Source organism: Topomyia yanbarensis, chromosome 3, assembly GCF_030247195.1.
Source record: "Topomyia yanbarensis strain Yona2022 chromosome 3, ASM3024719v1, whole genome shotgun sequence".
NCBI classification, from domain to species: Eukaryota; Metazoa; Arthropoda; class Insecta; order Diptera; family Culicidae; genus Topomyia; species Topomyia yanbarensis.
In genome coordinates, this window is record NC_080672.1 from 81,069,913 (window position 1) to 81,086,481 (window position 16,569).

Sequence of the window (16,569 nt, forward strand, 5' to 3'; positions counted from 1 at the left end):
TATGTTCGGGGAACTCTAGTGATATGAGGTAACTCACTCCCTGTCAGAATGTGAATCGTACACCGAACGAAAACTAAATACAGTAGAGACCCGATATTATCAGCACCCGTTTTTGTCAGCCCCCGATTTTTTCTACCTCCGATTTTCTCAGCTTTTTGACCCGATTTTATCAGCTTCATATGAAAATTGATAGTTGGTAGTTTGATGGGCTCTAGCAGACTTGATAACACTCGGGTAATATTGCACGTCTCGATTATCCGTAGTCCGACCATCCGAAGAAATAGTTTCGATTATCCGCACATTATTTTTTCTCAAACTACATTACACATCTAAAATTTATTATTTGTTAGCAACAACAGTTTCTGAAAGAATAAATATTTTCTAAAAAATAATGTAAACTTGGTAGTCATACAGAAATTTTACTTATTTAGCATATAATTTTGAAATTGTATTGGCTTACATATTTTCGCAAACCAATCATTTACAATTAATACTAACTACAGTTTCTGGAAGACCAGATGTGTTATGTTCTCAAAATCTTTTCACAAAAATACGTAGAAATACAGAAATTTTACATTTTTAACAAAAAAAAATTTCTGTCCCAATATTTAAATACAAAAATCGATAGAAATTGATATCAGGTACAATTCCTAGAAGCAGAATTTAAAACTCTCGCAAAAATTACAATAATTTGGGATGATAAAGACATTTTATTTAATCAACAAATATTTAATTTCAATGCAAAAATTTTATGCACCTATTCAATGGGCTACAAACTATAATTTCCTGTAGACGCCAGCATAATTACTGGAAGAACAAAATTTTAAAATCTGTGATTTTCTCTGTAAATTTAAGAATACAAGGACCGATTTTGGCAGCTCCATTATGCATTGAAGACTGACAAAATCTGAACATTTTTGTTTCATATTGATTTGGACTATCTAAAGTATGATATAAAACACTACATAACTGTTCGGAGTCGGTCTATTATCATATCAGTTTAATAAAAAAATTGAAACTTTTTAATAATTTTTAGAACAGGCTATTTTAAGACATTTTGAATTCTTAACACACATTAGCAAAAGGCTTTCGCTTTAATTCAATAATAGAACCAATGAGAAGACTTTGTCATAAATTTGGATGGAAAAATTACCAGGTTTTGACCTGACAAAATTTGTTGAAGAAAAATTCGGAGGTGGACAAACACGGGGAATAATAAATTAGGATCATCACTGTAGTCAATACATTGCACTGCTCTGAAAAGAACAGCGCTAATAATTCTTTACTAAGTAGATACACTGAACAGCCTTTTAGACCAACGTTGGTCCTTTGTTGGACCAACTTTGGGCGATGCCCAGCAGACCGTTCAGCAGGTGTCTCTTATTGGACCTGTGTTGCTTGGTTTTGAACCAAATTTTTGGGCTTCTTAGTGGAATCTACACACCTAGAAAAAATCGTGTATATTTATATTTATATATTATATTTATAGTGAACATAACCAAGTTATGTGCTTTTTTGCAAACTTATTTTCATTTTTTTTTGTAGATAAAATATGAATAATCATGAACACTATCATGATTATTCATATTTTATCTACAAAAAAAATAAAAATAAGTTTGCAAAAAAAGCACAACTTATTCACTCCGTTGCCATAAACTAGTTCACCCTGCGTATTAGAGGTGTGCGCCATGCCGCCGCCGCCGACGATTGCATATAAAAATAATAAGCACATCGGCGTGACGCCGGCGCCTGAAATCGGCGGCGCGGCGCACACCTCTACTCCGTATGTATGTTCATTCTCTCCCCAAAACTATATGCCTCTAAACCTGGGTATAGTGGTATCGTATTTTGGGGCTCGAACCATTCTCACCAGTCGCGGGTGTGTTGCGTTCATACGGGACGCAAGCCTCGCACAGCACGCATTGAATAATATCATTCCACTTCCCGCTACTAAACCACCAGCGCTACCCGCAAACGGTGCCCGGCATCCCATCTGGCACCGTAAAGGCCGCTCTCTCGATAGCACACTAAGTGACGTACCACAAACAGAATACACCACCACCAACCACGACTACTGCTACTACCACCACTAGTCTGTGAAACACTATTCTCTGCCGAATACCGAGAGCCTTACCTCGCTTGCTTCGCCGCCGTCGTGAGCGAACGGTAGGTAAGCGCCCCAGTCGGATGCGCTACCAAATCAGTTGATTTTAGTACACAGCTCTGTGCACATCTCGATCGTGTTTTCGGCGGCGCTTGTAGCCACATCCCGTACAAGGTTCTCGCGTTTGTTTGGCCCGTTTCTTTATCGATCTGTGTCGTCCGCCCCCGCGCACATACGACGCAGCGCAGTTCCGCGGTACGCGATCTCGTTGCCGGTCACATTTGGTGGATGCCGGAGGATAGATACATTCTACTAGACTGTGGGTAAGCATCAAGCATCGCACACGTCAGCTGGGTTAGACTATTGTGGTGCATGTGTGGGGGTCCACATCCCGCACATGGTTAAGAACGATTAGACTGCAGCTGAAGCGTGGTTGTTTGTGCCGCCTTGTACCGTGCAGTGAGGCGTGCGGTGCTGCAAACGTTGGCGATTGTAAATATTTTGTTTTGTTTTTATCTCAAGGTGGTTTTGTCTTGATTTTTTGCTGCGTACTTTTAGCTGCAAGTAAATTGGGGCACAAAACTCGAGCAGTTGGCTGCGGGCTACGTGAAATGACTTGGCGGATGAAAAGTGCAGATAAGAAGCACTAGTGTGTAAAGTACATGACAAAAAGTGCATGGAAGCACAGTTTTCTATAGTGATGTTTGTTACTCTTTTGATAAGCTTCGTTCGTGTAGGAAAGCCATGACTCAGAACTGTTTGTTTTTAAGGTTCTTAATCACGGACTTACATAGGATTTAACGAGTCGAAACAAAATGCTGATATTGCGTTAATGTACTACAAACAGTTCGGTCAACATCTAAGTTGAAAAATTCTGAGAAATCGATGTAACAATCTAGAACATCAAGTTAACCCACCGAACAGATTGTTTCCTTTAATATGTTTAAAGTTAATGAACATTTTCTTAATTGATATCTTTTGCATTGATTTCAAAAGGAATGTACAGCATTCTTTCAAACTTTGAAAACTTTTTCCGAGTTTCACAAAGCCGAGTCCCATACAAATCAACTCAGTTCATCGAACTGGGACAATGTCTGTGTGTATGTACATATGTATTTACGTATGTATGTATGTGCACTAATTGCACATGCAATCATTTCAGCAAGCTCTAATTTGACAATTTATAGGCATTTTCGAAGGTTGAGATACTTGCCCCTTGCATAAAGCATTTGCTAGGAAATAACTTTTACATACAGCTCGTATGTATATTACACTCATGGAATTATTGTGTATCGAGAGCAAATGTATTTTCAATCCAAAACTTCTAGTGAAAACTTGACTTCCTTTGTAAGCTTTTGGCTTTAATGGTAATGGCGCAAAATACCATATTCAATATTTCTGGATGAACTTGTAAGAAGGACATGCTGTGTATATATTTTTTCTCAGCGCGATTTTCTCGGTTTTATGAAGTGAAAAAGCTCTATGTATGATACGTTTATGAACATAAACAAATTGCAAATTGAGTGTGATAAAAAAGATCAGTTACAGCATTTCAATTTGTCAAGCTCATTCATTTTATTCTTTATACAGTGAAGATCCTTTTTTATCAGCCCCTTGGTGTATTTTAGGCTGACAAAATGGAGATATTGATAAAATCGGGACATATTGTTTTCTTTCTTGTAAATAAACCGAAGCTGTTAAAGTATACTTATTTAGCCCTAGACATGGCCTCGTAACCCTTTCTTATTATTTAGAATATACTTGCCTTAAGGGGGCTTGCAGAGCAAGATTTAAAAAGAAGATATCTTTATTTTTGCATATTTTGCATCATTAAAATAAAAAAGTATGCTCAAAAAAGGAGTTACTTGAATATGACTTGGTTCGTCTGCTATGGATTGTCATGCGAGGCTGACAAAATCCGGCCAAAAATCTGACAAAATCGAGTTAAAAAACTGACAGAACCGGGAGTGGACAAAATCAAGGGAAGATAGAATCGGGGGTTGATAAAATTGGGTGTTCGTTATGTTCAATGTTTTCATTTTACGCTTTTTATTAATTTCGTTTGTTTAATTGTATTCACTGCTCTCATTTACTTTTTATTGTAGAAATTTTAACCTTGGGGTCCTTCGCCTCTTAATTCGGGTCCGAAAAATCTCTAACCCTATATGCGGGGTGGGGAATCGAAGTAGAGATGGTCGGGTTTCAATTTTTTCGAACCCGAACCCGACCCGAGCCCGAAATTATAAAATTTAAAAAAAACCCGAACCTGACCCGAGCCCGAAATTATAAAATTTAAAAAAACCCGACCCAAGCCCGAACATTTTAAAACTTAAAAACCCGAACCCGACCCGTACCCGAGAATGAAAATTTTGTAAAACCCGAACCCGACCCGACCCCGAGAATTTTAAAATTTGAAAACCCGAACCCGAAAATTTAAAATTTTAGAACCCCGATCCGAACCCAACTTGCTAATACGGAGTATCAACCAAAGATCTCGAATATTTTCAATTCTATGCACCCGAGCTGGACCCTAGGCTCATCTAAAAATAGTAGAATCACGCGAATCTGAAGTAGCAACATACGCAGTTACCTGCCTATGACAAAACGAATCACTGGCGAGTAGAATCCGCATTTATATTTACTATTATTGAACGTCGAATTTGTAATGTTCTGAGAAACTTATAAATCGTCGATATCTTAGCCGGAAATTAGGTTAAATCGGTGACTAACTCGTGGGTAAACAGAAAGCTTTATGATCACAGTTTCAAACAACCTTGCCCGTCAGCAATTGGCAATTCGTATTCGACAGTTTACATGACGTCACCCACGTTACTAGTTGGTACGGTCAAACTTGTATCAAAGGGTATCAATAAAGATTCTCTGACGCGTTCTTGATGTCCCATCATTAGCGTTAGGACGATCTAAGTTATTTTATGCTTCAGATTATACGGTAAGCGCGCCGGTAGAGATGCTTCGACATCTCCAATGGAGCTCTCGGAACGACTCCAAATTTTTAAAAATCCGTTAAAAGCTAGGTTTAGGTCTGATGGGTCAACGACAGTCTCTAGAAAATAAATTTGGCTTAAACTATCTGCTTTTCAAAAAATATTGTGCCCTTTTTAAATTTGTGCCGCCATAATGCCACCAAAGTACCACCAAATTTGTGAGTTCAAATCCTTGTTATTCCGTTACAGTTTGTGTTAATTGCAAGCAATCTTTATGATACATTAATTTGATTATTAAACTTTCGTTAAAGCAGGTACAATATATTTGTTTCTTTTGACCAACTTAATAGTGCTCGCCTAAAGTTTGGGGTACAAATGTACCCCACAAAACCGTTTACGTTAGTGTTTTGTCATGTGTACATAATTCGGAAAATTTATTATGTCTTTTTTTAAAAGCAAAATATCGATGCATGGTAAGCGAGAAACTTGTGTAAAATTGTATCAGTTCCAACTCTACCGAATATTAGAATCTGTTATTTGATATAACAAAGCACTATAGCAAAGTAACTAGAAAATAGGCTTGGATCGGTATCGTATTTTTTGCTTTTGCGGATGAATGAGGCAAAACACATTCGTGAATATGATTTGTATATAGTATGCAAGACGCACCATTCGATCCACCATCTTCTGCAGCCCAGGATCTGGATCATACTTAATATACACGTACAATGCACTACCTGTTCCTTCGACGACTTCCTGTTTCATCTCCGTTACTGCGTATTTCTGTTTTTTTAACCGTTTGTATTGGCGTTTGGTGTTCAAAAAAGCATCGGAATAAATACACTCTTTGACTGGTTTTTAAATAATTTTGTTCAAAAGGAAACATAATAAGCCTTAGAACGCCGTATAGATAGTCAAAATCGGTTTGAAACTACCGGAGTTATAGCAATATGAATGAAAAAGGGAGTTTTGACGTATTTTAAAGACTTGTTCTATACAAAATGAAATATTTCATAATTAAATAGTCAAAACACGAATATTTTTAAACAGATTACTCTACGAATGATTTTAGAATAAAACTATCCAATTTAATAATAAATTTAATAAAAATTAGACATATTAGAGCGATTTTAGCTCTGGGGTACGAATGTACCCCACAAAACCGTATACGTAGAGAAAAAGTCGCCGCGGCCTAAGTATCGGGTTTAAAGTACCTGTCAAAATTTATATTCCGTAATAGAAAGTTGAACCGATATTTTCCGATAAATTCCTGTTGACTTGGTTTATTACTAATTATTATGGAAAGTAAATCGCAAAGAGATTTTAGATGTGAAACACGTATTGTTGAATGCTTTCTCATGAATGTTCGTTTAAAAAATTAAATAATTCAGCGAATCTGAAGAGACGAAATTTTAAGCAAGAAGGAAAAAATACAATATTTGAACACCAGAAAATACGACGAATTCTAGCGATTCAAAGGTGCTAACATTTGGTACGGTTATATGTGTCATCCATTCGTATCACGAACTATAATTCACTACTACAAAAAGAGACTGCGTTTTGTGCACAGACGCAAACAGCGTCAAGAAATAGTTGGGTTGTTTTGTTCGAAACCCGACCCCGATAATTTGTAATTTGAAAAACCCGAACCCGACCCGAGCCCGAAAGTTCAAAATTTCAAAAACCCGGACCCGACCCGAATCCGAGAATTTCTAATTTGAAAACCCAACCCGAGCCCGAGAAGCTTAAATTTAAAGAACTCGAACCCGACCCGAAACCCGTCGGGTCCGGGTTTCGGGTCCAAAAACCCGAACCCGACCATCTCTAAATCGAAACCAGGTAAGCTGCGTACAAGGTTATCGATTTACCAACTACGCTATCTCTGCCTCTCTCATTTTATTCTTTTGTGTATTTTTATTCATTTTATTGCATTTATTTATCGCAATTTCCATTTATTTTATAAATTTTCTTCAGTTCCTTCGTTTTTTTCTTTTCTTTCGTCTCCATCATTGCGACAATTTTATTCACATTATTCATATTGTAAATTTTATTAGTTTTATTTGTTTTGTGCAGTATACGATTTTACTCATTGCATTTCCTTCATTTGTTTGAATTACCGCAGATGTTTATTGATTTAACATATTCCTGTTGCTTTATTCGTGGTATTCATCTTATTTGTTTTATACAGATTTGGAAGTCTCTTGATTTCATATATTACATTTATTTACTAACTGTATTTTTTTATTCAGTTCGTTTATTTAATAGGCACAAATGCGTTAGTTTGGCTGTGCCAAATTCTTTTTTATTTGCATTTTGAATATCTTAAAACTAAAAGGTTACAATGCACAAATATTTTTTAATATTGAGAGGAACATTTTTTACAACTATCTTATACTAAAAATACGATTCGATATACAAGATTGAACAATAATTATTTTTTACAAAAATTTTGTTACAGCTATCTTAAGACTAGGAATGTAGATTAATATAAAAGAAGGGGAACAAATTTCACAGCTATCTTAAAACTAGGAATACAATTAGATATACAAGATGGGAAACGAAAAAAAAATGAAAAGGTTCAAGGCTATCTTAAAACTAGGAATACAATACAAATTGGTTTTTGTAACAGCAGCAGGAGTTGTATCAGGAACAGGGGGGGGGGGCAGTAGGCGAGCACGATGACGGGGAATAAACTTGCAACTTTCAGGCAAAGAGAAGAACAGTGACGTGAGTTAGAGTGATCAGACCATCGACCTGCTCTCGCTTTGACTTAATTTTTGCAGGCGTGGTAAAGGTGACGGCAGTCGCCACTATGTGACTGCCGTCACTCTGGTGCTCCAAAAGGAAGGACAGGGAACTTCTAAAAACGAGAAATAAGGGATATTTGTCGATTTAATAAAAAGGTAGATGAGAGACATATAGGGAAAATCGCGACTTGCCAGGATATCACGAAACGGAACATCGGGTGGTCTACCTCGGGCCCGGGGGGAATCCTTTAACTGCGATCTGGCGCCACAATACCCAGCGCACGCCCAGACAACGTGATCGATGTCGTGATAACCTTCATTACAAGCCCGCCGACTACTCTCAGTGAGACCAATACGCCGCAAATGCGCATCCAATGTGCAGTGGTTGGACATAAGCCGGGACATTACATGTATGAAATCCCGAACCACATCCACCCCCCGAACCAAGGTTTCGTTGATACCTTCGGGATAATTGAATGTAACCATCGTCCAAGTTCCCCATTGCTCCACGAGTTTTGCCAATTGTCGAGTGTCCTCTGATGACAAATACTGAAAAATTCGTTGAAGCAAATTTGTCTTTCGTAGATATCACCTGGGGGGGGGGGGGGGGTGTTTAAGGTTTGTGACGGGGTATTTTGAGGTTTGTAAGGAAATGCTACGATGGGGGAGGGGGTGTTAAAAATCACTCAAAAATGCTACGTCATTAACCACCTTTCGCCATAGACATTATCTGGTACGAGATCGCGAAAAGCGGAGTAAGGGAAGTGGGCACAGTTGTTTTTTGCAGATCGGTTGGCATACTTCAAAGTTACTGCTTATAACTCCCTTTTAGTTGAATTTGACCAGCTCCTACTTTATATAGTTTATTAATCCATAACACTAGTTAACAATAAAAATGAAACAGCGAGAAAAAGTATTTTCTAGACTAATTTTGGGCCGCTGAACACGAAAACAATATTCATTTTTTTGTTCAAAGAAGTGAATTTGTGACTTTCTCAAAAAAAAATTGTTTTTGACTACTTTTTTTAGTTTTTAGTTAATACTTCATATGAAAATTATCCAATTAATTTAATCAATTTGGAAGTTGGAAGGTGCCGAGATGCCCTTTCCAAAACATATAGTATGTGTCGATCATATGTAAAATTTTTAGTGTTGCAAGCGATCCAAGCTAAATGAATTTTTGACCATTTCTAAAAGTTACTCTTTTTAAACGATTTTTGTACAGCAAAACATTTTTTTAAGATAATAGAAAGTATGTTAACGTGAATTTTAAGCCTCATATCACTAACATCGGATGGAAAATGTTGACGCAATGGCGCATTGAGTGAAATTAAAATTTCATAATTTTAGCACACCCTACCCTGCGGTTGTATACCATTTCCCAGAAAGCCATTTCCCAGAAAGCCAATCTGCAGAATTCCATCCTTCAGAATGTACCGTTCCCCAGAAAGACATTGCCCAGAATGTACCATTCCCTAGAAAGCCATTATCCAGAATGCTTCATTCCCCAAAAAGTCATACCCCAGAATGCCCCATTCCCCAGAAAAGTTAATGTTCGTAATCATTTTTTGTGGTGAATCCTAACGTTTACTCATTACCTAATTCAAGGAACTTATGCGGTGTGAAGCTGCTGAGGTCCTGCCGCCGAAAGTGGCTGCCTCTCGCAAGCAAACCTGTTATCCACTCGTATTACTCGATCATAGGGATTGGTTCCTTCTTTCAATCATGAGCAGTTTTTTGATTTTGTATGCCAAATAACTCTTACACGCAAATTTGTCATATTTTCATCTATTATTATTCAAATATAGGTGCTAATTCCTTCTTTTGAACTTTCCTTGAATCTATATTAAATGCGAAATAAATGCGCATTTTGACAAACGGTTTGGTGTGTTTTTAGAGCATTTCTCGACAAACATATGACAGCACAGTTCACAGCATTTAATGCAAGAGAAAACTTTTCTCTTTTGTTTTACTACCAATATCTGTGGTTGAAGAGTAATGGTTTGTCCAGAATTTCTGCTAAAAGTGAATTTTGACAGTTGGCTTTAACGCCGTAATCATATGTTTGTTGTGATTAATCTTTCTTTCGCATTGGAAATGCTTCGTGCGCAAATGTACGATCTACCCGAAATACATTCGAAAGCATTTTCATACCTTATGCCAAATGACACTTATACCACATACTAACAGGTGTAATACTCGACATACATTTCTTCGCCAATGTTAGCGGTCATTTTGAATATATTTTAGTAGGCACAGTGATAGCATTTACGATTATAATCCATATATGGCGCCACTAATATATGCGCAAGTATTCGGGATAGACCACTGTTTGACGGATCGATATTTTTAAGGAATTAGTCATAGTGTTATGTCTGTTTGTCTGTGCTTATGCTACACAACTGTTGAGTCAAATGGCCAACTACCATATAATGTCTCATGTCAGTCGATGTTGTGCCAAAAGACTATGCCGAAAAGGATAGTCTTGCTCAAAAGTTGGGACAATTCTTCAAGTGTAAACTGGGCAGACTTAAAGAGTGATTTTCATGAAGATTCACTGAACTGCTCATGTTTGAAAGAAGGAATCAATTCCTATGTTTGAGTAAATCGGGTAAGCGAATGGATAACTGGCTTACTTGCAAGGAGCCATCGCTTTCGGCAGATAATCCTCAGCAACTTAACACCATATCACTTTAACTACTTAGATAATGCACAAAGTTTTGGTTTCACCATATAATCTTACTTACATAACACTATTTTATTTTTTGAATCCCAGGAAAGGGCGCTACCGCTTCCTATGATTGTTGCCCAATGTCTCTCAAAACACACCTGTATTAGATTCTGCAATTTGTTCTACATGTTTGCTGGACAATAGTTCTTTCTGCGGAAAATACTTCGGTATTTTATTTTGTGTGGAATGTGAACGAATCGAAAGCGAAGAATATCGTTTGATGGAAGCGGAAACGAGTACAGTCGTGATTCGTTGGTTGGGCCACACCCTATGTCCAACTAACGAATTCGATTCATTAGTTGGACCGAATGACAGACGTCCAAAACTATCCAAAGCAGACGTTAGTAGTGTAAATGCTTCTGTTCACATCCCTGAATATTTTTAGTTTGCTTCTCAAGGTGTTTTTGACATAGGATTTTGACATTAAGATGCTTTTTTGTTGGATAATGGTCCAACTAGCAGAGGATAAAAAGCGGTCCAGTTCAAAAGTGATCAACCAGCGAATCACGACTGTAGCACAGACTAACAGACATAACACTCGAAAACAACGCTTCGCCCGCTTTAACGGTCATTTTAAATATATTTTGTAGTTGGGACTGTGGTCACTTTTGCATTTATGGCGCCACTAACATATGAACAAGCATATGGGGGATAGACTACTAGTGAAAAAATGTTCCTAAACCTGAGGGGTAGCCCAGCAGCAAATGAGTGATTGGGACTGTGAATAAAAGGTGGAGCTAGTGTTCTGGGAAAATTGCCGGATCGATATTTTTTGAGGGAATTCCCTCATAGTGTTATGTCTGTAAGTCTGTGACTGTAGTGAGTTAAAAGGATCAAATGAATAAAAAATAAAGCTTTTCTGGGAAATGACTTTCTGGGAAATGGTGCGTTCTGGAGGATGGAATTCTGGGGAATGGTACATTCTGGGAAATGACTTTCTGGGGAATAGTATATTCTGGGGGATGATATTCTGGGGAGTGGAATTCTGGGGAATGATTTTTGAGGGAATAGTATACAATCTACCCTGCTGCTATGGTTTGGAGGGTGTAGCACTGGTCTCATAAGCCAGTCGTCAAATATTCGAGCCCCTATCGGGAAGGAGTCGCAATGGGATTGTAGCACTAGCTACATAATGTTCTGTAAACTAAGAATCGGCTGCGAAGTCTGTTGAAGCAGAAGGCGAAAATTCCTCTACTGCCAAGGCTTTGTAATAGCAAGGTTTTGGCGAAATGTGTATCTGCACCATTCAATAAATACTTACCACTTGATGGAATTGTAAACGAAAACATCTTTGTATTATCTATTAATATACCTTTATGCTATTCACACAATCACAATTCCGCTCGATAAAACTTCTCCCCTTGAATGCATTTGTTTGTGTTGGATAGTCTTCTCGAATTTGCATCCAGCAATAGTCACCTATCAATATCATGCCTTCGTCCCAGAAGCTCTCTTATCGCTTTTCAATTGCTGCAATGTCCCGATTGAATCTTTCACCAAACACGATACGCATGCCGACTTAGGAATCCAAAGCTCATTTACGAATTTAGCTTCGAATCCGAGATAATGTTTATAAGTAGTAAGAACATTTTCTGTCCACCTGTTTCTGGAACGATTGTTCAATATGTACCCACCACAGACAAAATAAAACTTTTCCAAGGAATATTTGCACATTTTAAAAAGAGCACTTAGTTATACAATGAAAAAAATCCGAAACAATTCAAATGCCGCAATGAAAAACGCTATACAGGATGGCAACGTGTAATGATACAATCATTTGAGAGACCCTTGTTTCGACACCACGAGAAATCTGTGTGTATTTTGTTGTAAAACTCAAATTTCATTGGGGTTCAGCAGTTCATGAAATGCGATATCAGAGTTTTTGGAACGAGGACATGGTAGTTGACTACTTCTGGATGCAAGCTCGAGAAAACTGTACTCAACACAAACGATAACTATCAACTGTAGAATTATTTCAGCCAAAAGTAAGTGCTTCATACCATCTACATTTTGCATCCGATTTTTGTGAATTTGATTTGTTATAAAAAATTAACTAGAAATATGCATTTTTTAAAAAAAAGGTCGGACTTTATTTCGGTCGCTTGTAATCATAATAAATGTACATTTGAGCACCTTTCGAACTGTGAGTTGTTTGTTTCGATCAGATCCTTTTTGTACGAGATATTGACAAATGACTAAATAAAATGTCTAAAAACACCTTTTCAAGGAAATCTTGAAAATAGACTTTCTTTTTGTATTCAGCGACGCAAATTTTACTTATAAAACTCCTTTCTCTTTAGCTTATCGCGATTACCTTAAAATTTGTAATATCTGTCACATTGGATTCTGAAAATATGAAAGATTAATTTTTCGGTAATAAAAAATTAGAACAAAAACAAAAAAATGGCACGCAAAAAAAGTTTTTTCTTTAAACTCGATCTTCTTTGAAAGAGAAATTGAATATGATTTTCGTGTTCAGCAACCAAAAATTTATCTAGAAAGCACTTTTTCGATACTGAATTTTTCTTGTAAACTAGTGTAATCTTATTTAAGACCATTTAAGAGATATGTGAAAAACAAAACAACTTTCACTCGGTGCTTAATAACATCAACAGTTTCTGTCGAATTTTTGTGATCCTAGGCTTAAAATTCACGTGAGAAGTTTATCGGTCATATGGCCTGTGTTAAGCCAAAGGGGACCAAGCGCCATTTTAATATACCTGCCTAAAAACGCTATCACATGAAATGTAATGCTAGTAACACCCACATAAAATTATTTTTGAGCACTCAAATAGTAATTGAAAGCAAATTAGTATCCCTCAACTTTCTCAGTTAATGGCAAGTTATCAAAAAATGATTTTTTGCATGAAAAATGCCAGAAAAAAATCATGGCGCTCGGTTCGGTATGGTTTAACGCAGGCCATATAAGAACTTAAAAGATTTTTTTTGCTGAATTATTTTTTATGAAAAATCAACTAAAAATGAGTAATTTCACAAAAAAAATACTTTTTTGTGCTGATAATTATTCCAAACATGTTATACATTTTTAGAATGGGCACATCAATACCTTTCGAATGGTGAGTCAATTGTGTTAATCGGAAGATTTGTTCCTAAGGTATTGACCAAATAACTGCAAAAACTCCTCAAAAACACGTTTTTGAAAAAAAAATTAAAAATGCTTCTTTGAAAAAGAAAATCGATATGATTTTCGTGTTCAGCAACCCAAACTAGACTGAGAAAACACCTTTTTCTTAACTTCATGAAATCACCCCGAAATTTGTAAGTTAATATAAGCAATCACGTTAGCCGGAATGCACAACTTCAATTCCACACTCTGGCGACGACAAGGACACCGAAGAAATCATTTGCAAGTACAAAACCAGACGCAGGCGCTGAAAAAAAAATTTTTTTTTCAACATTTCTCTCCGCGATTTCATGATTTTTCACATCATTTGCCACTTCTTACCTAAATGACGGCAATGGATTGCATTGAAAAATATTTAGCCATGCATAAAATCATTAGTGCCAAAACGTTGCCAGATGTATAACTTTTCCAATGAGTGCTTAGTTGTTCAAATCAGTGCGAAAATGTCGTCGCTAGAGCCCGCCAAAAAAACTGACCTACTTGACCCCACTCTACTCTAATCATGGAAAATTTCTTTCACTTGGTATATCAAAGATTCTATAACGAAACAAATGATCTTTCGGTTTTGCGAAAGATATTCTCTTATGGTGAATCAAGAATTTGATAACATTTTTCACGTCAAAAGTTTACTCCATTAAACTGGGTTATATGTCAATCCATGTTCAACAATTTTTTTAAAGTGACTGTGGAATGCTACTCTGTTATTTTTTAAATTCGTTTTTTAACTCGGCCTTTGCTTGAGCATTCGGTCTTTTCCTGTGTACAATGAATAAATTATGTCTTCTGATATATTCTATTTAGGGCACGCAGCTTTCCGGCACTTGATTCGAGTTTTCAGTGCGCTCTACCAAGAGTATGTCACCATTTTGATGCCATTTTTGTTATTATGTGTTCTTATTCTTAGGAGCAAAATACAAACCAAGAGCTTTTTTTCAAGACTCTCTTTGTTTACTTTCTCTATTTATTACTTTTAAGACAATTATCTTTCGTTTACTTTAACTACATAATAATGGAACTAAATCGTATTTCATCATCAAACAACAGATACTAGTGTTTCGACTACGACGTATACACGGAAAAAAATCCGTTCATAAATTCATGAACAAAAGGTCACGATTTCGTGAACTGAACGATTTACGAAAACCGTGACCAAGTTCTTGAAATTATGAATAATAAAACTCGTATTCATGAAACTATTTGTGATTTCTAAAAACTAGTTCGCTCCGAATATATGCATGGCGTTACATTAGAATGGTTGTTTGGGTTACTGTTGTTGTTCCCTGTACATGTTTAGTTTTTGTTGTGATTCTTGTTCATGATTTGGGAATACACAGTCGACAGTCAAACGTTGTTCATGATTTCAAGAGCTTATTTAAGATTCTTGTGAATTCTCATGACGTTAGCGGGATTAAAGTTCATGATTTCAAGATATTAGTCGCGATGTTCGTAATTTCCATTCACGTTGTCGTAGAGTGCTTCATGTTCATGATTTCAGGATTTTTGTCACGAGTTGTGTGATTTAAGTTCATGATTTCAGGATCTTAGTCGCGATTTTTGTAACTTCTGTTCATATTATCGTGATATTTTAGTCATGAATAGATCAATTCATGTTTATGATTTCAGGATCTTGGTCACGATTTTAGATATTTTTGTCACTAGTTGTGTAATTTGTGTTCATGATTTCGGGATCTTAGTCACGATTTTCGTAATTTTTGTTCATGTTATCATGATATTTTATTTTATAGCTTACTTTCAAAGAGTAATGTATCATGGTATTCATAAATTCTCTTCGCCTTATCGTGATCTATTACTTTTTGGTTACTAATGTTTTTTTTTACTCGGAATAACGTGACAATATGAACTGGATCATTAAAATAAGACTGATTCTGTGAACTATATCACGCACACTATTTTGGGTTCTCAGTGCAGTTTTCGTTTTCTGTCCGGACACACAATGAACCTTATCAAATAAATAACGATGTTCGAAGTTCTAATAGTATTTTTATATCTACTGCTCGTACCTATTACTGGTCACTAGCAGCTGGGTATTTCATAAAAAAGTGCATGAAACCAAAATGATTCCACGAATAGTACTCCAACTTTTGTGATAGAGTTCACGTAAAAACTTCATTACCATGTTGCATGAAATTGTAAATGATTAGGGATATCTTCTAAATATTACAAGCACGCAAAATAGATACTAGGTAGATCGTAAATCATGCACTAGGAATCATGAACCAGTTTACGAATACATGAATAATATTTTATGATTTCGTGAAATTTTTCACGAAATCCGATGATACGTTGTAACTATTAAACTTTGTATCATGAACCAGTACACCATTACATGAATAATATTTCATGATTTCGTGAAATATTTCGCGAGCACGGATATTGGATCGTAACTAATATATTAGGAACCATGAACCAGTTCACGAATACAAGAACAATATTTCATGATTTCGTGAACTATTTCACGAGTACGGATATTGGATCGTGACTAGTATGTCAGGAATCATGAACCAGTTCACGAATACATGGATAATATTTTATGATTTCGTGAACTATTTCACGAAAACGAATGGTAAGTTGTGACTATTATACTAGGTATCATGAACCGGTTCACGATTACATGAATAATATTTCATGATGTCGTGAACTAGCATGGTTATTGGATCGAAACTAATATATTGGGAATCATGAACCAGTTCGCGAATGCATGAATAATATTTGATGATTTTGTGAACAATTTTACAAGCACGGATATTGGAACGTGACTAGTACATTGGGGATCATGAATTAGTTCACGAGGATTGAATGGATTCATGAATAAAATTCCGAATTTCGTGGAATAGTTCACGAAAAAATAGCCAGAATATTTTGATTTTGTGAACCAT

At 36.4% G+C, this 16,569-nt stretch overlaps 1 protein-coding gene across 3 annotated transcripts in view; it reads left to right on the plus strand.

Moving 5' to 3' along the window:
• LOC131692498 (dnaJ homolog subfamily B member 6) overlaps window positions 1–16,569 on the plus strand; it is a 407,140-nt gene that overhangs the window by 68,453 nt on the left and 322,118 nt on the right. The window contains exon 1 of one of the 3 annotated variants that reach the window (XM_058979582.1): window positions 2,210–2,427. The exons of the other annotated variants lie outside the window; for them this stretch is intronic. The gene's annotated coding sequence lies outside the window, so the exon portion shown is untranslated. Of the gene's footprint in view, window positions 1–2,209; window positions 2,428–16,569 lie in introns of those variants that run through there. 3 annotated transcript variants of the gene reach the window in all.